The sequence below is a fragment of the Mesoplodon densirostris genome, chromosome 4 (assembly GCF_025265405.1).
Source record: "Mesoplodon densirostris isolate mMesDen1 chromosome 4, mMesDen1 primary haplotype, whole genome shotgun sequence".
NCBI classification, from domain to species: Eukaryota; Metazoa; Chordata; class Mammalia; order Artiodactyla; family Ziphiidae; genus Mesoplodon; species Mesoplodon densirostris.
Window position 1 is genome coordinate 131,084,496 of NC_082664.1, and position 22,324 is coordinate 131,106,819.

A 22,324-nucleotide genomic window follows, 5' to 3' on the forward strand; every position below is an offset into this window, starting at 1 on the left:
GCTCCGCAACGGGAGAGGCCACAACCGTGAGAGGCCCGTGTACTGCAAAAAAAAAAAAAAAAAAGAAAAGAAAAGTTGGTGGTTTTAATGCGTCCCAGGAGTTCTGACACGGGTCTGGGCTGAAGGCTGTCTACGAACAATCATTTATTATATGGGGGCCAATGAGGAGTTCTCCCCAAAAACAGGGATGGCAAGGTAGCAGCAGCAACTATCACTCAAAGCAATGAGGCAAAAGCTACCTACCAAATGGGTCCTGCAGAAAGAAGGCAGGCAGGCAACCCTGGTGTATCAGCATTTTCCTAAGGCTTCATTCTACCCAAGAAGGACACAGCCCATGCAGAAGCTGCCACACAGCTTACACAATAAAGCACAAATATGTTGCCCTAGCTACAGGAGGAGACGATGCCAAAGCAGGGAGACTTACTCTCTAAAACATGGGACTGACGGACTGAGACACATGGATGCCAGCGTCTTCCAACCCTCTTGGGAAATGTCCCTTGTGAAACTCCACCCAGACTGTGGGGTGCAGAGAAGGGTCTGTTGCAAGACAATACCACTGCAGTCAATGCCACTTTACCTCCACTGTGAGATGAGGTCAAGGGGTCCCACGAGAGAGGGCGGCTCACCAGGCTGCTCGGTGGATGCACATCCCAAGCAGAGAGCTCAGAGCACACTAAGAGACCACGACGCAAATCCTCAGCATTCACTCAGCCCCACGGGTACTTATCCCTCGCCGCACACTAAAATCACCTGCGGCAGTGGGGGTAATCTTCCCTGGTGGTCCAGTGGTTAGGACTCCACGCTTCTACTGCAGGGGGAGCGGGTTCCATCCCTGGTCAGGGAACTAAGATCCCACATGCCATGCGGCACGGCCCCCAAAAAATAAAAATTAGAAATAAAAAATAATTAAATGAAAATCACCTGCTTGGGCTGCCGCAATGGTGTTACAGGTGAAATTGGTCAGGGTGGGGGTAGGCGGGGTGCTGGGCACTGGCATGGTTTAAAAGCTCCCAGGTGGGCCTAATAAGCAGTCAAAATGGAGACGCACCAGCCAGTCCTCAGGAGGAAGCCAGCTATCCAGCTGGAGACCTAGCAGCCTGGTTGCGGGTGCGAGGCCGGCTCTCCTGCCATCTCCTGCCAGCCTCAGACTACACCCCTTCTACCCGCTGCAGACCTCACTCAAAAAAGACAGGACCAAGCTTGTCTGAGACCTCACCACTTAGCTTCCTGTCCGTCCTACAGCCACTCACAATTCCAGCTGCCTCCCAGGGAAACCCAATCCACAGTTAATTAGTAAGGGAGTGCAGGGCACAGCAAACCACAATATAAGTTCGCTCCCCACCACCATCCTGCCACTACCATCTTTAGGCTTAAGAGAAATAATCGGTGAGCACTTACTCTGCCAGGCCTCGTGCTAAGTGCGTTACCTGCACCATCTCATTTAATCCCACCATAACCCACTGAGGCCGGTAACTGTTATTATTCCCATTTTACAGATGAGGAAAGTGAGGTGTGGACAGTTAAGAACTTAAACAAGCAGCAAGTTGTGCCACTAGAATCAGGACTCAAATCCAGGTGGTCGGGCTCTAAGCCTTTGCTTCTAACCATTCTGCTACTCAGACAACATCTAGTTACAGTTACCATCTAGGTCAGCTGTGGCAGAGAGGGAACATTACCAGGTGAAAGCAAAGAATCCATTACAGCCCTGAATTTGATGTCTTAAAATATATCCAGACAAAACCATAATTTGAAAAGATACATGCGCCCCTATGTTCATAGCAGCACCATTTATAATAGCCAAGACATGGAAACAACCTAAATGTCCACTGACAGAGGAATGGATAAAGAAGATGTGGTATACATATACACAATGAAATATTACTCAGCTATAAAAACAATGAAAGAATGCCATTTTCAGCAACATGGATGGACCTAGAGATTATCATACTAAGTGAAGTCAGAAAGAGAAAGACAAATATCGTATGAAATCACTTATATGTGCAATCTAAAATATAACACAAATGAACTTATCTATGAAACAGAAACAGACTCACAAATATAGAGAACTGACTTGTGGTTGCCAAGGGGGAGAATGGCTTGGGGGACGGATGGATTGGGAGTTTGGGACTAGCAGATGCAAACTGTGATATATAGGATGGATAAACAACAATGTCCTACTATATAGTACAGGGAACTATATTCAGTATCCTGTGATAAATCATAATGGAAAAGAATATGAAAAAGAATATGTCTATATATATATATGTGTATAACTGAGTCACTTTGCTGTACAGCAGAAATTAATACAACATTGTAAATCAACTATACCTCAATAGAATTTTTAAAATTAAAAAAAAAAGAATTTCATCAGTAGACAGGGGATATCTGATTTTTACGGGCAGTTCATGTGGAAAAGATTTGTGGTTTCAGGGACCATCCATTCATTCATACATATTTGCAGGGCACCTATTATAGGTCAGATACAGGGATGGGGCTCTGGTGACATGGAGACACACAGGCCGTACCCTCTCCTGATGACCTTCTAAGCTAATGTGATTCTGGGCTGCATCAGGACAACCTCCTCCTCCTCATGGGAGAAGCCAGCCCCACGCTGCTCTGCACTTAGGCGGACCACATGGGAGGCCTCTAGGGCAGCTGCCTGTGGGCTTGTCTGACTGATTGGGTGGTTATTCCATACTGGTTTTAAAGACCAGTGCTCCACTAGACTCTCTAAACCAATCTCTAGGAGAGGGTCCAGGCACTGCCAGCTTACAAGGTTCTCCAGCTGGATGGAGAACTAGTCTCTCAGCCAGGGTTGAGAAGCAGTGGCCAAAGGATGGAAACAAGAAGGTAAACAATCCAGAAACCACACATATGAGGAGTTGTTGAAGATGGGTTGAATAAAAGGGACTACATTTAGCCTAGATAAAAGATGGCTTGAGGGTGGGAATGGGACATGGGGGCTTTCCTGTGGGAGGCATTTCTACATTGCTGCTAGGGTGCCAGGGGACAGGATTAGGACCAACGGGTAGACAACGGTGGGAGGACAACTCCTAAGAAAAGAAATTCCTGGTGCCTTCAATTTGGAGATCTCCAGGACTGCTCTTAACTCTGGTTAACGGGCTCTGAAAAGCTGCAGTGTAAATGACCTACTACTCAGGTAATTCGAGAAAAGACAATTACAGTAATACAATAAAAACTGTGATTTTAAATTAACAGCAAATAACTGCTTTCAATGTTCTAGACAAGAAACAATCTGAAGTCATGCACTCATTAGTATGTACATTCGGGGAGTGGAAAGGTTCTAAAAATTCAAATTCTGGGGCCTCACCTCCACCCTAGATGTCTGCACTTTAAACAATCACCTCAGGTGATTCACCTCTGATGCAGGCGATGCTTGGATTCTACTTTGAGAAACTCCAAACCCCCAGACAGGCAAGTCTCATACAAAGAATGAGTTCCTAAAATCTTCCCTGACCACAGTGATCACTCCTTCTTCCACAACCCTAAAATGAGTAACATACATTCTAAGTTTCATATACAACCTTATGCTGTTTTCCTTTTTATGCAGATGTAGGTATAGGTGTAAGTGTTAACCTCCCCAACTAGCAAGACAGCGTTAAACACTCGCCTCTATGTTCAGAAAACACCAAGCAGGACAGCCCACACATAGGGGTGCTCAAAGGATGCTTTCTGATTGACCGAATAACATACACTCAACCAATTTTTAAGTTAGGATTGGTTAACCATTATCACCCAAAGTGGTATGAAACTCTATTGAAAATATTTATTCAACTCAAACTTCATTACTTCTTAAAGTATAGCATTAAAAAAATTTTAAATGCAATACAACTAGTTGGCAGAGTACTTCCTGGCCCACAACTTGACTATGAATGCATCAAATTCTGGACCACATGGCTTTCAAGCATGTCTGCTATAAAGTGTGTCAGTGTTTTGAATTTTCCAGCTTTATAAAGTTGATTGGTGTTATTATTCCTTGACTGGGGGCCTCACATAAAAAATCAGAAGGAAGCAAAGTTGGATCAACAAGGAACCTCAAAGAGCCCTGGGGGAGGCCCGTCTTTCGGGAAGTAGACTTGATAGAAATGAGGAGCCCCTAGAGCTGTCAGAAAACAGAATTTAGGGTTCCTCCTGGAACACAGTAAACTTTACGAAAAGGATGCTCTCCCCATCTTGCCCCCAGGAGGACACTGTATTAAGATCAGGACGGTGCTCCAATGGTTTGGAATTGGTAAGTGGCCAGCTCGGCTCCTTATTTATGCATGTCACTGAGGAAGACCCCAGAAAGCGTCAGTCTCTCCAGGAACTTCTGGCACCAGCTGCTTTCTTGCAGCCTTCAAGCCTGCTTCTGATATGCCAAGGTCTAAGACGGTAACCACCCAACAGAAATATAATTTGAGTCATACCTGTGATTTTAAATTTCCCGGTAGCCATATTTAAAAAAGTAAAAGAAATAGGTGAACTTGCTTTTAGTCATATATTTTATTTAATCTGATATATCCAAAATATTATCATTTCAACATTTAATCAATAAAAAAATCATTAATAAGATATTTTACAGTCTTTCTTTTGTGCCAAGTCTTTGAAATCTGGTGTGTATTTTATATTTACTGCACACTTCTCAGTTTGGATGCTAAATCTTCATTGGAAATGCATGATCTGTATTTCAGCTTCATAACATTCACAGCTGAAAAGGCTGATTCACAGACCCGTTATTCCAAATGCACTTAAAAGTTTTCCTATAACCAAATTGAGAAACTGGTTTTAAATTTACATTTAAATGAATTATATAAAATCAGAAATTCTGTTTCTCAACCCCACTAGCCACATTTCAAGTGTTCAACAGCCATATATGGCCAATGGCTCCCATAATCGGACAGGTTTAAGGAGTCTTCTTTCCAAATTACTCCATACCGAAAGCTTTCTTTTCATATCATCAGAAGGAATGAGGGCTGCTCATAGGGGAAAAGCATGAGGGATTTCTTGTTGTTGTTGTCCTGAGTATCTGAAGAGCTTTTTGATTCCACAGCAGTATATGCAGGTAACATACTTTCTTAAGGATGAGTGGGAGTCTGACAGCTTCAACCAGGAGAGAGACTCCAGCTCCAAGAGGAAGGGAGTGCAAGCAGAGTCCCAGAGCACCTACGGTGAGCCAAGCACTGCACTGAGTGTGGAATAGCCACTGTCCCATTTGGTCCCCACCATTTTCTGAGTGACATATCATTAAGTGGACTTAACAGATAAGGAATCTGAGATTGGCCACAGTGGGGGAATTGCCCAAGGCCCCACCACTTCCCAGAAAGACCCTTCCTTTCTCCCGGTGCCACATCAAGATCCAAGGATGGGCGGGGCAGGGGAGGCATGCTGTGTCCTCTCTACCTTTAATACCAGGAGAATCCAAGACAAGCCAGAATGCAGCTAACCGGAGATGACAAACCACACATTGGTCTGAAAATGAATGGGGAGGGGAAGGAAGGGGGACCAGGAGGATAAAAGGGAGGGAAAGGTCTGAAAATGTTACTTTTTACATTTTTGTCCCAGTGGTGCCCCCTCACTGACCACTGGCACTGTTGTGGCCAAGAGTCAGACGCTCAATTCCCACAGCCAGGCTTGGGGTCCTCAGAAGCTTTTCTTAGCTCTAACTTCACAAATCTCCGTCTAGACTGGATTGAGTTCTTGCAGAACCCAGATGCCAAGTCTGAGGTTCCCACAGTAGGGTTAAATCAGGCAGGGAAAAGAATTTTCTGAGCCAGTAATTGAAGAATGATCAAGTAACGGAAGCAACATCTGAGAGGAAATTTCTGTACATGAACACTGTCATTCAACTCAAAGTTCCTTGGCGAGATCTTAATAAGTCCAAGGCAAAGCAATTTTCTAAGATTCCTCAGGCATTAGAGGAAGCGTAACGTGCTTGGGCTAAAAGGCACATAAAGACTTACCACTTCCTTTAGAGAAAGCCCAGAAACTAAGCTGATGAGGAAACAAAGATTCTTCCTGATTAGAGGTGAAAAAGGAAAGAAAGGTATTGAAGGAAACAAGTCAGGGAAAGAGAGAGACAAATTAAGTGATTTTAATTAATTTATAAAGGCAGGGTGAGCCAGACACAACAGCAAAGTTTGAAACCGAGCAGGACCCTTCGGGGCCTTCCCAGGTACAAAAGTCCCTCCATGTCCCCCATTTCCTGTTTGTAGAAAAAAAAGCTTTAGTCTCCTAGGCTTCCCTAGAGCAGACTCAGGCAGTTAATGATTAGAACAACAGAGTCACAGGCCTCCTAGTTCCTCCCAAAGGGATAGAGATAACACTCTGATGTATATCTTTGAGTTGTTCTGCAGAAACTAAGACCCCCATCCAGGTGGAGGACGGTGACTACATGCTGACCACAAGCATGTAATGTAAACCCCAGACCAGTTGGAACCAGAAAGTTGATGACTGAGATTCCTGAAACATCACCCTGTTACCTCACCACCAACCAATCAGAAGCAGGTCCACGAGCTGATCACGCACCCTGCAAGGCTCACCCCTAATGCTGGCTTTAAAAACCCTTACCTGAAAGCCATCAGGGAGTTCAGGTCTTCTGGGCACAAGCTGCCCCTGCTTCCTTGGCGCCCCACAATAAACACTACTTTCCTTTACCACAACCCAGTATCATCAGATTGACTTTGCTGCGGTGTCAGGCAAATTTTGTCAGATACAGAATTATCCCCCGAGACCTTCCTGTCTTGGGGGAAAAGGAGGAGCCTTTGCCAAGGGGTTCCCCTAGACCTGGTGCCATCTCCGAGGCACTCCAAACTTGAGCTCGAAAAGCAGGTTTGTAACTCGATCTGCACATGTATATGAATTGGTAAGATTTCTGAGCCAGGCTGCAACTGCTGTCTGACCTGGGTGCTCTGGGCTTGGAGCGAGGAAAAAATGGCAGCTTGGGGAAATGGAACGGGAGCAGAGCCTCCAAGTCATGGGATAGCAGAGCTTTAGTCCAACCATTTTTTTCAGATGTGGATCCTAAGGTCAGAGAGGAGAGAGAATTGTCTAAGGTCAATGTCTACATCAGAAGCTAGGAACCCCTATGAACTAAGGGAGAGCCCTGATTCCCGGATACTCAAGCTCCCCTCACCAGGGAAAAGGGGCGGGGCGGCTCCCATAAGGTAAATGCTAAATAAGCCTCTCTCACAACTGCCTGAGGGCCACCTCTATGAAATGTAATCAACAAGGAAGATAGAGCTGTATCTCCCAGTTTCCTGGGAGGAAGTGGGCCTAACTTTAGTTGTCACCAGACTCCAAATTGCAAGCCTTACCTCCAGGGGTAAAGACATGACAAAGGTAGCAATTCTATCTTGAAGACAGGAATACAATGCATTGTGTATCCACCCAGCTACATGAAAGACGAAGAATTCTTTCCACCTTTGTAATCTCTAGCTTTGCAGTCCTTGCAGCAGGATGCCAGCAATGGGCATCATATTCCGGTTTAATGCTTATTCAATAACAAAATTGTTTTCTCTCTCTTCTTTCTTTGTGGGGAGGTGTTCTGGGTTGGAAGGAGATTTTGGTTTTGATTGTATCTTTCTAACACTCCTTACAGAATCACCCCAGCCTCCACCCAGGTCTGACCTCCTAGAAGTTATTTTTAAGTTATTTTTCATTGTAGTTCTCTTAAACTAAAATGGGGTACAATTATGGCTTTATGATGTGATTGGCCATTCGGATGGGGAGGGGCACCCTCACAATCCGCTCAGAGATCCTAAAAGAAAAGCTGGAACTTGGTCCTCTGAACACAGAGATTGTCTGGGGACAATCTCTTCCATCAGCCCCCACGCACCCCAAGGACCACAGATTCCAGCCAGGGAAACAGTCCCAGCAGGTGCCACAGCCCCTGAGCTGGCTGACTCCCACCCTTAGCACTGACTGTGCCCTCAGCCAGGAAACACTCTGGCAGCTGCCCCTCCCTCTGGGTAACCCCTAGCAGAGCAGGAATCCTTTCTTACTCTACCCAGGACGTTCTCCAACACAGAGAAGGCATGAATGAGTGGAATCCTTTAACTCTTCCTCTTTTCCCTCAAGTCAATACTATCTCCACACTCTGTTTCAGCTGGAAACATTTGTTCCACCAGGAAATGTTTCTCAAACAAAGAGCTCTGTTTCAACTGTTGCAATGAAAACGTCCTTTCAAGAGAAGGACGCTCATCAAACATTTTTGCTATCACACAGCCAGCAGAAACACAGGTGAAAAACATCCGCGTCTTAACTCTGCCGCTTGCTGTGGTGTTTCCTCAGAGGAAACCTGTCCCTCCGCAAGGCCCTCAGCCAGTTTTGTCACCTCTCCTGTCCTTTCCTCCCTGAGACCTGTCCATCTCTGTCTGTCCCTGACAGGGACATTGTCAAAAGCATCCCTGAGAGGAAATGTTCTGAAACTGATTTGTCCAGTCACCACCACAGCGTGCTTTGTGCAGAGCCTAGTCTGAGGTGAGCTGGGTGAATCTATCCGTCCAGACTGTGGGCTGTCGTTAAATATTTCTGAGCACTAATGGAAATCTAGCTCTATTTACCCCATCGACTTGGCCTGGGTTACCAGAACAAGAACCCAGCCCAATATGAATGCTTTGGGAAAGGACCCGCCAGTCTGCACATCCAGTTTTTTGCTGCTTAAGAACTATACGGCAGTGGTTCTCAAACCTTGGTGTGCATCAGAATACCCTGCAGAACTTGTTCCAACACAGGTTCCTGGGCCCCTGCCCTAGAGTTATAAATCAGGAGGTGGGGGAAGGGCCTGGGGACGCTGCTTCCCCAAGCAGTTCCCAGGCGATAACTGAGGCTGCTGGTCCCAGGAGTACACTTGGAGCAGCTGAACACAGCACCTCAGTCACCAGCTGAATGACAGAGCTGGCTTCTTACCGAACTGGCCTAGCAGAATGGCCAAACCCGGTGGTTCTCAAACCCAGTCCCCCTGGAACCTCCCTGGGCTTTCAAACCCAGTCCCCCCACTGGTATTCTACCACTGAATCAAAGCATGGGATTTCCCCTCAGTTTTCAAAGCAAACTAATAAACCTCTGGCACTAATGACTACTTGCTTCTGTTATAATCTAAAGGGACTTAATTTCTCAACAAATTATGTATTTTTGTTAATACTTCATTGATATAATACATAACTGAATCACTTTGCTGTACACCTGAAACTAACACAACATGGTAAATCAACTATACTTCAATTAAAAAAAAACACTTGAGTTCAACCAATATGACATATGGTTGATAAGAAGTTGTAATGGCCTGGCTGACACAGCCAACACCACACGGAAGGACACCAAAATTCAGTGCACTTGGCCTCCAGCTCAAGTCCCACTTCGCCAAGGCATCTATCTCCTTTGACCATGGCAGCAGGATGTTCTAATCACTTAACATGTCCCGAGACCGCCGAACAAAAGAAGGGTTTTATTGCCCTCAAAACTCAATCTAGGGCCTCCCTGGTGGCGCAGTGGTTGAGAGTCCGCCTGCCGATGCAGGGGATGCGGGTTCGTGCCCCGGTCTGGGAGGATCCCATATGCCGCGGAGCGGCTGGGCCCGTGAGCCATGGCCGCTGAGCCTGCGCGTCCGGAGCCTGTGCTCCGCGACGGGGGAGGCCACAACAGTGAGAGGCCCGCATACCGCAAAAAAAAAAAAAAAAACTCAATCTAGTGGACAAAATAAAATGGGCACACACATTATACTATTTTTAACCAAGGCAATGTGTAACCTATTGCTAAGCTGTGTGACATAAATATTACAGGCTTCAGATTTTCCACACGAGCAATTAGGCATCACAGAAATGGCTATATCCTCCCCATGCCTCTGAACTAGAGTCCTTTAGGATCCCCTACTCAAGCTAAAAGAACCATCGTAGGGGCTTCCCTGGTGGCGCAGTGGTTGACAGTCCGCCTGCCGATGCAGGGGACACGGGTTCGTGCCCCGGTCCAGGAAGATCCCACATGCCGCGGAGCGGCTGGGCCCGTGAGCCATGGCCACTGAGCCTGCGCGTCTGTCTGGAGCCTGTGCTCCGCAACGGGAGAGGCCACAACAGTGAGAGGCCCACGTACCGCAAAAAAAAAAAAAAAAAAAAAAAAACCATCATAACGTTTGTCTTCCCACAGTTTAATTTTACAAATGTAACATGCGTCTGTCCTTGGCAAGAGCATACAAACCCCTGCCCCAACTATGAACGCAAACATTCTGCCCACGTCCAGCGCAGAGCTTGTCCCTGTCCTGTGTGCCATAGGTCACTCAATCTGGTGCCAAGACAAAGAGCCTGGTGTCACATCCCCAACAAAGGGATATTTACCGGCTTGTGATTTTTCTTTCCTGAACTTTATCCCTTGAATGCGTAAGGTGGACAAGCAAGTGAAACCAGCAGATTAAAATATTCTATTTCATTAAAAAAAAAAAGAAAGAAAAACCTACTATGTTAGCTTTAAAGGGGGGGTAGGGCCAGCACATCTGGATCCAATCATTATAAAATTTCACATTCTCAGCATCTTCCCTCCCATAGGGAAGGCAGCAGAGCACAGGGACAGAGCACAGATGGAATGAATCCCTGGACCCTGACCCAGGCTTTGCCACTAACCCAATGCATGACCTTGGACAGAGTCCATGACCTCCCTAGGGCTCAGTTTCCTAAAGAGTCTTCCCGGCCACAACACACCCGTGGTAACTAGTAATAGGATTCTATTGTTGATGAATCTGTAATGACCTTCACTTTTCCGCTTGATTTTATCTGCAAAGATTCCAATTCTCCTGGGAGGAGACAGAGCCATTGTTCCTTTCTCTCTGGGTCAGTCACTCCCCTTGCCCCTCCTCCCTGTCCTCCCCTCTCCCTGTCGGGTCTCTGCACTTCCCCATTTCAGCTTCTCCAAGAGGGGGCTGTGATGAGAAAGAAGCCCCGGGAGAGCTTCCCAAATTGGCACTGACTCTCTCCAACTAATGTCTAGCACAGCAGGCCTTTAGTTCATCAAATAAGCTTCTAATTGTCTTTTTGGAAATGTGTGTGGACGCGTATTTGAAGCCATTTGGCAAATGCCTCGCACGGTATTTTCTCTGACATCGTGCTTGGAGAAGGAGGATTAAGGAGCCTGGAGGAGCGTTAGAAAAACTGCACTCCAACTGATCCTGTCCTTGGATGGAGATTAAACAACTTTTTCAGGGACCCACCACTGGTATGATGCAAACTTCTGCAGTCTCCAAGAACTCGCTGACTTTGACATCTGGACCTAAGTCTCCTCCCAGGAACAGCGAGAAGGGGTCCTGACAGAGTTAATGGATGCCAAAGACTATGGCACACTTGAGTGGCCCCAGCAGTGCTCTCCTGTCCCCAGGTGTCATTCTTCCCAGATGCAACATTTAACAGGCTGGTGAGGGCCCTGACATCAGGCTAGAGACAGACCCTACGAGTCAGTAGGAACCACAGTCAAGAGGATGTGTGATGAACACTCAATTTGGAGTCAGAAACCTGAGGTCAAATCCCTGGCCTAGCATCTCTTCCAGTTCCTCAGAAGAGATGATCAGACCTTGTCACCACTACCTCCCTGGTGTAAAATGTGGACAGGTGTCCCTGCCCTCTAGGCAAACCCTGCCCCAAATTTATCGTGCATATACGTTTATCTCAGGATCTTATTAAAATGCTGATTCTGAGTCAGCAGGTCTGGATGGAGCCCGACAGTTCCAAGAGTTCCCTGGTGATGCTGATGTTGCTGATCCTGGGAAGGATAGCCAGCTTTAGATAGCAAGGACAAGAGATTTATGACCTCATCCAGGGTTTCTCAAATATCCCCAGTAAGAATCACATTGGGGTAACTGTTACTTACACAGAGTCTAGGGCTCCAACCCAGATGAGTGCAGGCCAGGTGAGCTGTCAATTTAGCAAGTACTCAGGTGAGCCTTATTGTCAGAGAAATTTGGGAACCCTGGTCTAGATCATCCGTATCTCTCATTTAAAGCTCCTACTCAGCCTGCGGCAGCCCTTGCTTCCTTTACATGGTTCTCCTCAGTTAACTTAAAATCTAGTAACATAGCTCCTGCTTCCGGGGGTTAGGGTTAGAGCACATTTAGAGCTGAAGGCCCTCCCAAACTTTTCCAAGTCTTGGCACACCATCTTTGTCCCACCTGAGCTCTGGCGGCCCCTGCGGGACTGAGGTAGGACAGGTGGCATCGCTATCTCAGCATACTTATGATCATCACCATGCTCCCTGGCTAGAAAGCGCTGCTCCCACCTCAACTTCATTGGTCAACGAACAAAACCAACCAACACAGCCCTCCAATACATCCCCCCATTGTTCTTCAGATGATCCAAATCAGAGGAGAAAAAACAAACATACCGAACTCCCATTCTGAGGTTATCTACGTGAGCCAATGCAGCACAGAGGTGAGAAATATACACATATCTCCATTGACTCACCCTAACAAATTACAGCTAATTACCATGTGCCCAGGAGCATGCACAGTCTGCTTTGTATTTATTATCTCATGAATCCTTGCAACAAATCCTTGATTTGTCTGTTTTATTGAGGACACGGAAGCTTACAATGGTTAGAGGACTCCCCCAGGGTCACACTATGAATGGCGGTCCCTGTATAATAGGTTCCTACATGTAACCCTTTGCAACAATCAACCCTCTTCTGATTTGTTTTAATGCCTCCTACTCACACATATACCCTCCCAAACTGTGCTTTCCATGAGGTCAGGGCTCAGGTTGTGCCGTATCCACCATGCACCTCACAGACACTCAGAAAAAGATTTGCCAAATTGATGAATGACTTCAAAGCCAGGGTTCCTCCATGATAACAAGATGCCTCCACCCTACAAGGCTACAGGTGCACCTTGGTTTAAAAGACTCCCAACTGGGCTTCCCTGGTGGTGCAGTGGTTGAGAGTCCACTTGCCGATGCAGGGGACACGGGTTCGTGCCCCGGTCCGGGAAGATCCCACATGCTGCGGAGCGGCTACGCCCGTGAGCCGTGGCCGCTGAGCCTGCGCATCCGGAGCCTGTGCTCCACAACGGGAGAGGCCACAGCAGTGAGAGGCCCACGTACCGCAAAAAAAAAAAAAAAGACTCCCAACTGAAAAATTATGAATTTATAAGACCTAAGTTGGAGAAAGGATACAGAGGCCTGAAGGATTCTTCTCCCACTTCAGCCATTCCGCCCTCACATCTGGACAAGCCACTTGGCCTCTCAGTACCTTAGTTTCTCCGTCAGCATGATGGTTTAATTCATCCCCCAAACCTTTGTGAACTCCCACCACGTACTAGATGTGGCACTAAGATGAAGATGATCAAGAAGAATGGGTGGGAGGTCAATCCCACCCCTCAGAGCCCTGTGCCACCTCCACTCCCCCCACCCCACTAAGCACCAACCTAGATAAAGCACAGAGAATGCTTTTCAAACATGTAAGGAACAGAGATGGACCTAGGAGGGTCACTTGCATCACAAACGAAATCTTTAATTTGAAAACTAATTCACAAAAAGAACGGCTAAAGTGAAAACTTCCCCTTACACATTTTTTGAGTCAGGTTCATTTAACTATTATTATGTACAGTAAACTTCACCCTTTTTAAGTGTATAGTTCTATCCATTTTGACAAACACACAGGTCCTGCTGCAGTGTTAAAAAATAGATTATTTATCTCTAACTTTTCAAGAATACATTATATAAAGCGATGAGGGCACTTATGGCCCAAAGACACAAAATTAATCTTAGCTCTTCTTTCTAAAAGTGAAGGTCCTCATTCTGCCAGAAGGAAGAACCTAGAAGTAAAAATCCTGTCGGGGGCGGGGTGGTAGGGTGGGGTGGGATCAATTTGCAGATACATCTGCAAGGCAAGGAGCAGAGAGCACCAAGATCTATTGGTCAAGGCAGTTGAATTTCCTTTACTAATTGGAGAGTCCCTCCCCTCAACCCCACACCCTCTCATATGAAAGCATTTACCAATTTTTTTAAATATACAGACAGAGCCCAAGAACACAAACCTATTTCTACCAAAGGTCATCCTTAACCATTTGCGCAGTTTAAAACCACAAAGCTGGGCTTCCCTGGTGGCGCAGTGGTTGAGTGTCCGCCTGCCGATGCAGGGAACACGGGTTCGTGCCCCGGTCCGGGAGGATCCCACATGCCGCGGAACGGCTGGGCCCGTGAGCCATGGCCGCTGAGCCTGCGCATCCGGAGCCTGTGCTCCGCAACGGGAGGGGCCGCAACAGTGAGAGGCCCACGTACCGCAAAAAAAAAAAAAAACCACAAAGCCTCCTTGAATTAATTCCAAAAATCTCTAATAAATTTCACATTACTATCAATGCTCCAAAGGAATTTACCTGGACAAGGAACATAACTTTTTGTTTTAAGACGTATCTTAAAATGAATTGCATGAGCTTATGTACAAAATGGAGGGGGATGATAGTTCACAGAGAACTCTAACAATCTGTTAAAACTACACCCCTGCTGCAGAACAAGGCCCTAGTAACTCCAGACTACAAACAGCATTACAAGCCGGAAAATGGCAAAAAATGCCAATGCTGATTGTTTGTAAACATAGATTGTTTTTAACCTTACTATGTAGCTAGCTTCTGGTAAAAAGCACAACTGTTTTCCAAGCCCTAGCTCAGTGGTACTCAAACCGCAGTATACCTAACAATCTTCTGATTATGAAAACCCCCTATTGTTGAACCCCACACAGACATACCAAATTAGAATATCTGGGGACTGGGCAGCTAGAGTATTTAACCTTATTCCTGGGTAATTCTGAGAGTACTGACCTAAGGACCACACTCTAGGAAATGCAACCCGCACTAAGAGAGCACATGTTTTGTTATATAGTCACTAAAATAAAATCGAGTTGGGACTTCCCTGGTGGTCCAGTGGTTAAGACTCCGTGCTCCCAATGCAGCGGGCCTGGGTTTGATCCCTGGCCAGTGAACTAGACTCCGCATACCGCAAATAAAAATATCCCACGTGCCGCAAAGAAGACCCAGCGCACCCAAATAAATAATTTAAACAAATAAATATTTTTAAAAATAAAAATAAAGTCGACTTGGTGAAGTAACTTGGACACTGATCCTGACTATGGGTTATAACCTATAGGCTAATGGCCAAGACTTAGAAATGCTGTCATTATCCAGAGAGATTATCATTGTACTATCAACAGATGAACTACACAGTGACAATCTTTTATTAATATTCACTTGCCAGTTCTAAATGCAGTCCCCAGACCAGCAGATCAGAATTTTTGAGTCCCACCTGAGAAAGAAAATCTCTGGGGGTGGAGCCTAGGAATCCAGGTTTCAAAAGCTTCTCTAGGTGATTCTTTTGAACTGGGCATGCACCATCACATTTTAGTTCACGCAAATACATTTTATAACAATAAATACTTAACAGTCACAATTTTTTCTTGTCTTGTCCTCTTGCCAATTCTGTTTTTGCTTTGATAAAGCATGCAATGTTTGTCATCACACGGCCTCAACTTATCTCCCACCTGTTCCCCACTGTGGTGCAAGGTGCATCTGTAGAGCACAGAAAGTTCAAGACAGATTTATTTTTCATTAGCTGAGTGACACTGAGCACAGCCTGGCAGCTGACCCTCCCCATCAGTTTGGTGGCAGGGGTACCATCTAAGAAGGCGGTCCCCTTGGGCTCAAAGCACCCCAATTCCAGTGAGCACCTTCCCAGGATGCCTCCTAGGGCCTCCCATGCAAGCCACCAACAGAAAATCAAATGGGAACCTAGCAGTATTGGTGGGTTCCCCGGCAAAAAATATTATGTCCATGGTGGACTGCATTCATTCTCACATGTTGGAGTGCATCACAATCTCCAGAGGAAATGATAAAAATACAGATTCCTTGGTTGTAACCTCAGCTTCTGGTTCGATAGTATTCCAGAAAGTTTCCTAAATCTGTATTTTTAACGAGTCTCCCAGGAGATTCTTATGCATATCAAGACTTGAGAAATCACCAGTGTTATGGGAGAAACCTAAGATACAGAGGAGAAAATCTGAGCTTGAATCAAACTTAGCCAGTATTTAGTGTGTAAACCTTGATACACATCAATTTCCTCAAAGTAGAAATAATACCTGCCTGCCATGATCATTATGATGGCTAAAAACAGAGACAAGACCTTAGGAAAATGTAAAGTCCCAGGTGTAGGTCAGTGAAACTGGCAGGTGCAGAATTCCATCACTATAATGGACGAGGGTCCCTTAGCCTAAAGAGGTAACTTCAGTAACAAGCATTCCATGTCAGATGCTGATTCTGAGAAACAAGTCAGTTTGACAATCTATGTTATGCCTTGAATCGCGTCCCCTCAAAAAAGAAACGTTGGGGAATTCCCTGGCAGTCCAGTGGTTAAGACCCTGCACTTACACTGCAGGGGGCACGGGTTCGATCCCTGGTTGGGGAACTAAGATCCCACATGCTGCATGGCATGGCCCCCCAAAAAAGAAAGAAATGTTGGAGTCCTAACTTCCCAGTCTCTCAGAATGTGACCTTATTTGAAAATAGGGTTTTTACAGAGGTAATCAAGTTAAAATGAAGACATTACGGTGGGCCCTCGCTTATCTATTGTGACTGGTGTCCTTATAAAAAGGGGAAATTTGGACACAGAAACAGACCTGCCTAGGGAGAAGATGGCCCTCGACAATCCAAGGAGAGAGGCCTGGAACAGATGCTTCCTCACAGCTCTCAGTAGGAACCAACTCCTGCCAACACCTTGATCTCGAACTTCCAGCTTCCAGAACTGAGGCAGTAAAATTCTGCTGTTTAAGCCACCAGCCTGTGGTACTGTGATGCGGCAGCCCTAACAAACTCAATCTGTCAGGTTCCAATTCAGGAGCAAAGTGCCCCTCTCTGACTCCTTCTGTGAGGGACATTTGTGGCCACCTGATGCTTCTCAGATTCCACAGGGCTTGTGCTCATATCTTCATCAGGTATGTTCATAAAACTGCACATACCCTATTTGTCAGGTCCAACAGAGAGCCAGCTCTGGGGGGACAGGGCATCACTACTGGCTCTGCTGTGCAGTCTGGAGCCTGTAGCAACTGTCACAAACTCAGAGCTCTAACATATCTGCAAGTTCACCAGCAAGAGCCAGCAAGTGGTTTTTCATTCTTATAAAATTGTGCAAACCTGCCCTGCACAGCCGATCACTCTCCCTTTTCCTCTGTCCAGGCAGCACCCATGGCCAGCTTCTCACTTCCAGCTGGTTTGAGAGCTGGTAAGTCACCCTCAACATGCAGGTACCAAGAGGCCCTAATCAAGAGCACCCATAAAAACCCTCAGGAGATGATTCTCTCAAACTGAGTTCAGCTTTCATTCTTGCCTAAGTAGTTCAAAACACACTAGGGAAATGCCCCCAAAGAAAATATAAAGCCCTTCCAAGATGCATTAAAACTGTAACCCTGCAGGGTCTGACTCAGTAACCAGAGGGAGTGTGGGAGAGAGAGGGGCAGACCGGCCTGGTTGAAATGATTGTCCAGCATCAGGAAGGAGCCATGTCTGTCCAGAGTACAAGGCCGGCAAGTATCTCCCATGCTGGGCAACTGTCCCCAGTGCCCTGGCTGATTTTACCTCCTACACACCCTTCCTGGACGACTTCTCCTAGGAGCCTCCCTAGGGAATTTTAAAAAACAGTGTCCATGGCTTCCCTGGTGGCGCAGTGGTTGAGAGTCCGCCTACCGATGCAGGGGACGCGGGTTCGTGCCCCGGTCCGGGAGGATCCCGCATGCCGCGGAGCGGCTGGGCCCATGAGCCATGGCTGCTGAGCCTGCGCGTCCGGAGCCTGTGCTCCGCAACGGGAGAGGCCACGGCAGTGAGAGGCCCGCGTACCGCAAAAAAAAAAAAAAAGAAAAACAGTGTCCAGGTCCCGCTCTCAGAGATTCCAAATCAGGGGGTGGTTTGGGAACCAACACAATCAGCAGGTTTAAGGAGCTTCCCTGGTGGTTCTGATGCACACCCAGAGCCCAGAATCACAGTCATGAATTAAAGTCGGGGTCCACCCAGACATCCCAAGAAAAGAAGAGAGTGCCCAGTGGTGGTCAGGAGAGTGGGACTCCAGTGCCAGCTTTGCCAAGTGGCTCCAGTCAGTTTCATCCTTCTGGGACTCGGTTCCTTCCCTGTCAAAGGGAGAGGCTGACCTAGAACCACTCAGGCTCCCTTTTTAAAGAAATAAAACACTGATGATAAAAATAAATATGTCCCACAAAGACATCTACTCTTTCTTCCTGGATGTACTAGACCCGACGGCTTTGTGGCTGCATGTCAGGCTGCCCGTCGCTGACATCTTACCCAGAGGGAGAGCTCCTTTAACCCTGAGGGAAGGGCCCAGGAGTGACAGGTGCTGAGCCCAATGGAGAGCCCTTTAAGGAGAAAATTAAGCCTCTTAAAGTGCCCTCAATGTAACCTCTCAAACCCAGGAATAATCTACACTCTCCCTGGAAGATTTGCAACACATGATCTCAGGCCACACTCAGGAAATATCTCCACTTACATCAAACTAGGTCCCAGACACGGATGCCAAGTAATTCAATGGGCAGTCCTGAAGCATGCAAACAGAAAGAGAAGAGAGGGGTCTTGATTTAAACACACGAAGTTTGGAGTCTGGGTGCTTGTGAGAGTAGTTCAGAGGGCAGCAAGGCACACTTCACCCATCTGCAGGAATTCACTCAGCCAGGGCCTCAAACATCGTATGAGGAAAAGGAGACATGTCTCTGTGCGGTCAAGTGGACTCTGGGGACAAGTGATGCACCAACAATTCACCAGAACATTGAGGTCAGTGATAAACACTTAAGACAAGTGAACTTAACGTCTTCAACCCAGCGGCAAGTTACCAAGCAGACTGTTTAAGAGCCCCTCTTCAGAGATAAAAGCGAGAGGCAGCCATTTGTCTCTGTCTAGCTGTCCTCAGCAGGTGCCTTCCACCACTCAACAAGTATTTAACAAGGACAGGATTCATTCATTCAGTGCTTGAACCCCTAACTCTCAGCACATGACCTAAGAAACACTGCCCCCAAGGGACAACACTTTTCCGCCTCAACATTGCTCTCTTCCTTAGCTCCAATCTGGAAAACAATGACTTTACCTCGTGGAAGGCTAACTCTATAACCAGCAAGTTTTCCTCATCAATTACTCACATTAAAATTTTTTTGTTGAATGAACCTATCTATGAAACAGAATCAGACTCACAGAGAACAGACTTGTGGTAGCCAAGGGGAGGGATGGACTGGGAGTTTGGGATTAGCAGATGCAAACTAGTATATATAGGGGCTTCCCTGGTGGTGCAGCGGTTGAGAGTCCGCCTGCCAATGCAGGGGACACGGGTTCGTGCCCCGGTCCGGGAAGATCCCACATGCCGCGGAGCGGCTGGGCCCGTGAGCCATGGCCGCTGAGCCTGCGCGTCCGGAGCCTGTGCTCCGCAATGGGAGAGGCCACAACAGTGAGAGGCCCGCGTACCAAAAACAAACAAACAAAAAAAAACTAGTATATATAGGATGGATAAACAACACGGTCCTACTATATAGCACAGGGAACTATATTCAATATCCTGGGATAAACCATAATAGAAAAGAATATGAAAAAGAAGGTATGTATATGTATAAATGAATCACTTTGCTGTACAGCCGAAATTAACACGACATTGTAAAGCAACTATACTTCAATTAAACAAAAATTTTGTTGATTATCTATCATGTGCCAGACGTTGTTTTAGACACTTGGGGACACAAGTCCCAGGGATGTTTTCTCTCATGAGCTTACATTCTAGTGCTATGAGACAGACAGTAAATGAATCATGTAACACAGGCAGACCTCATGTTACTGCACCTCACTTTATCGTGCTTTGCAGATACCACTGGTTTTACAAATTGAACGTCTGTGGCAACCCTGTGCCAAGCAAGTCTAACAGGACCACTTTTCTATCAGCATTTGCTCATTTCCTGTCTCTGTGTCACATTTTGGTAATTCTCACAATATTTCAAACTTTTTCAATATTATTATATTTGTTATGGTGATGTGTGATCAATGATCTTTGATGTGACAACTGTAATTGTTTTGGGGGCGCCACAAACTGCACCCATATAAGATGACGAACTTAATCAATAAATGCTTGTGTTCTGACTGCTACACAGACCTGCAGCTCTCCGTCTCTTTCCCTCTCCTCCAGCTTCCCTGTTCCCTGAGACACAATACTGAAATTAGGCCAGTTAATAACCCTACAAAGGCCTCTAAGTGTCCAAGTGAAAGGAAGGGTCACACACCTCTCACTTTAAATCAGAAGCTAGAAATGATTAAGGTTAGTGAGGAAGGCATGTCAAAAGCCCAGACAGGCCAAAAGCTAGGTCTCTTGTGCCAAACAGCCCAGCTGTGAATGAATGCAAAGGGAAAGTTCTTAAAGAAAATTGAAAGTACTACTTCAGTGAACACACAAATGATACAAAAGGGAAACAGCTTTATTGCTGATACGGAGAAAGTTTTGTCAGTCTGGATAGGAAGGCTGAAAGAGGTGAGGAAGCTGCAGAAGAAAAGTGTGAAGGCTTAAGGGAAGAAGCCGTCTCCATAACAGAAAAGTGCAAGGCAAAGCAACAAGTGCTGATGTATTGGGTTGGCCAAAAAGTTCATTCGGGTTTTTCTGTAACATCTGGCGGAAAAATCCAAACCACCTTTTTGGCCAACCCACAGAACCTGCAGCAAGTTATCCAGAAGATCTAGCTAAGATCATTAATGAAGGAGGCTACACTAAACAACAGATTTTCAATGTAGATAAAACAGCCTTATACTGCAAGAAGATGCCATCTAAGACTTGCATAGCTGGAGAGGAGAAGTCAATGCCTGGCTTCAAAGGACAGGCTGACTCTCTTGTTAGGGGCTAATGCAGCTGGTGACTTTAAATTGAAGCCAGTGCTCATTTATCATTCTGAAAATCCTAGGGTCCTTAAGAATTATGCTCAATCTACTCTGCCTGTGCTCTGTAAATGGAGCAGCAAAGCCTGGATGACAGCACATCCAGTTTACAACATGGCTTACTGAATATTTTAAGCCCACTGTTGAGACCTACTACTCAGAAAAAAAGATTTCTTTCCAAATACTACTGCTCGTTGACGATGCACTTGGTCACCCAAGAGCTCTGATGGAGACGTACAATGAGATGAATATTTTCCATGCCTGCTAACACAACATCCATTCTGCAGCCCATGGATCAAGGAGTCATTTCAACTTTCAGGTCTTATTCTTTAAGAAATACATTTTGTAAGTCTGTAGCTGCCATAGACAGTGACTCCTCTGATAGATCTGGGCAAAGCAAACTGAAAACCTTCCAGAAAGGATTCACCAGTCTAGACACCATTAAGAACACTTATGATTTACGGTAAGATGTCAAAATAACAACATTAACAGGAATTTGGAAGACATGGATTCTAATCCTCATGGATGACTTTGAGGGGTTCAAGATTTCAGTGGAGGAAGTAAATACAGATGTGGTGGAAAGATCAAGAGGACTAGAATTAGAAGTGGAGCCTGAAGATGTTACTGAATTACTGCAATCTCATGAGAAAACCTGAATGAATGAGGAATTGCTTCTTACGCATGAGCAAAGAAGGTGGTTTCTTGAGATGGCATGTATTCCCGGCGAAGAGGCTGTGAAGATTACTGAAAATGACAACAAAGGATTTAGAATATCACATAAACTTAGTTGATAAAGCAGCTGCAGGGTTTGAGAGAACTGACTCCAATTTTGAAACAAGTTCTACTGTGGGTAAAATGCTATCAAACAGCACTGCACGCGACAGAGAAACTGTTCGTGAAAGGAAGAGTCAATCAATGGGACAAGCTTCATCGCTGTCTTATTTTAAGATGTGTCCACAAGCAACCCAACCTTCAGCCACCAGCTCCCAAACTGGTCAGCAGCCATCAACATAGAGGCAAAACCCTCCACCAGCAAAAATATCATGACTCTCTGAAGACTCAGAGGATGGTTACCACTTTTTTGCAATAAGTTGTTTTGTTTTGTTTTGTTTTTGCGGTACGCGGGCCTCTCACTACCGCGGCCTCTCCCGCTGCAGAGCACAGGCTCCGGACGCGCAGGCCCAGTGGCCACGGCCCGCGGGCCCAGCCGCTCCGCGGCATGTGGGATCCTCCTGGACCGGGGCACGAACCCGCGTCCCCTGTATCGGCAGGCAGACCCTCAACCACTGCGCCACCAGGGAAGCCCTGCAATAAAGTATTTTTTAATTAAGGTATGTACATTGTTTTTTTAGATGTAATGCTATTGCACACTTTTAATAGACTACAGTACAGTCTAACTATACACTGGAA

At 46.1% G+C, this 22,324-nt stretch overlaps 1 protein-coding gene and 1 pseudogene across 3 annotated transcripts in view; one reads left to right on the forward strand and one right to left on the reverse strand.

Moving 5' to 3' along the window:
- TLN2 (talin 2) overlaps positions 1 to 22,324 on the reverse strand; it is a 457,102-nt gene that overhangs the window by 425,341 nt on the left and 9,437 nt on the right. The gene's annotated exons all lie outside the window — the stretch shown is intronic.
- LOC132488170 (tigger transposable element-derived protein 1-like) overlaps positions 1 to 22,324 on the forward strand; it is a 39,383-nt pseudogene that overhangs the window by 8,339 nt on the left and 8,720 nt on the right.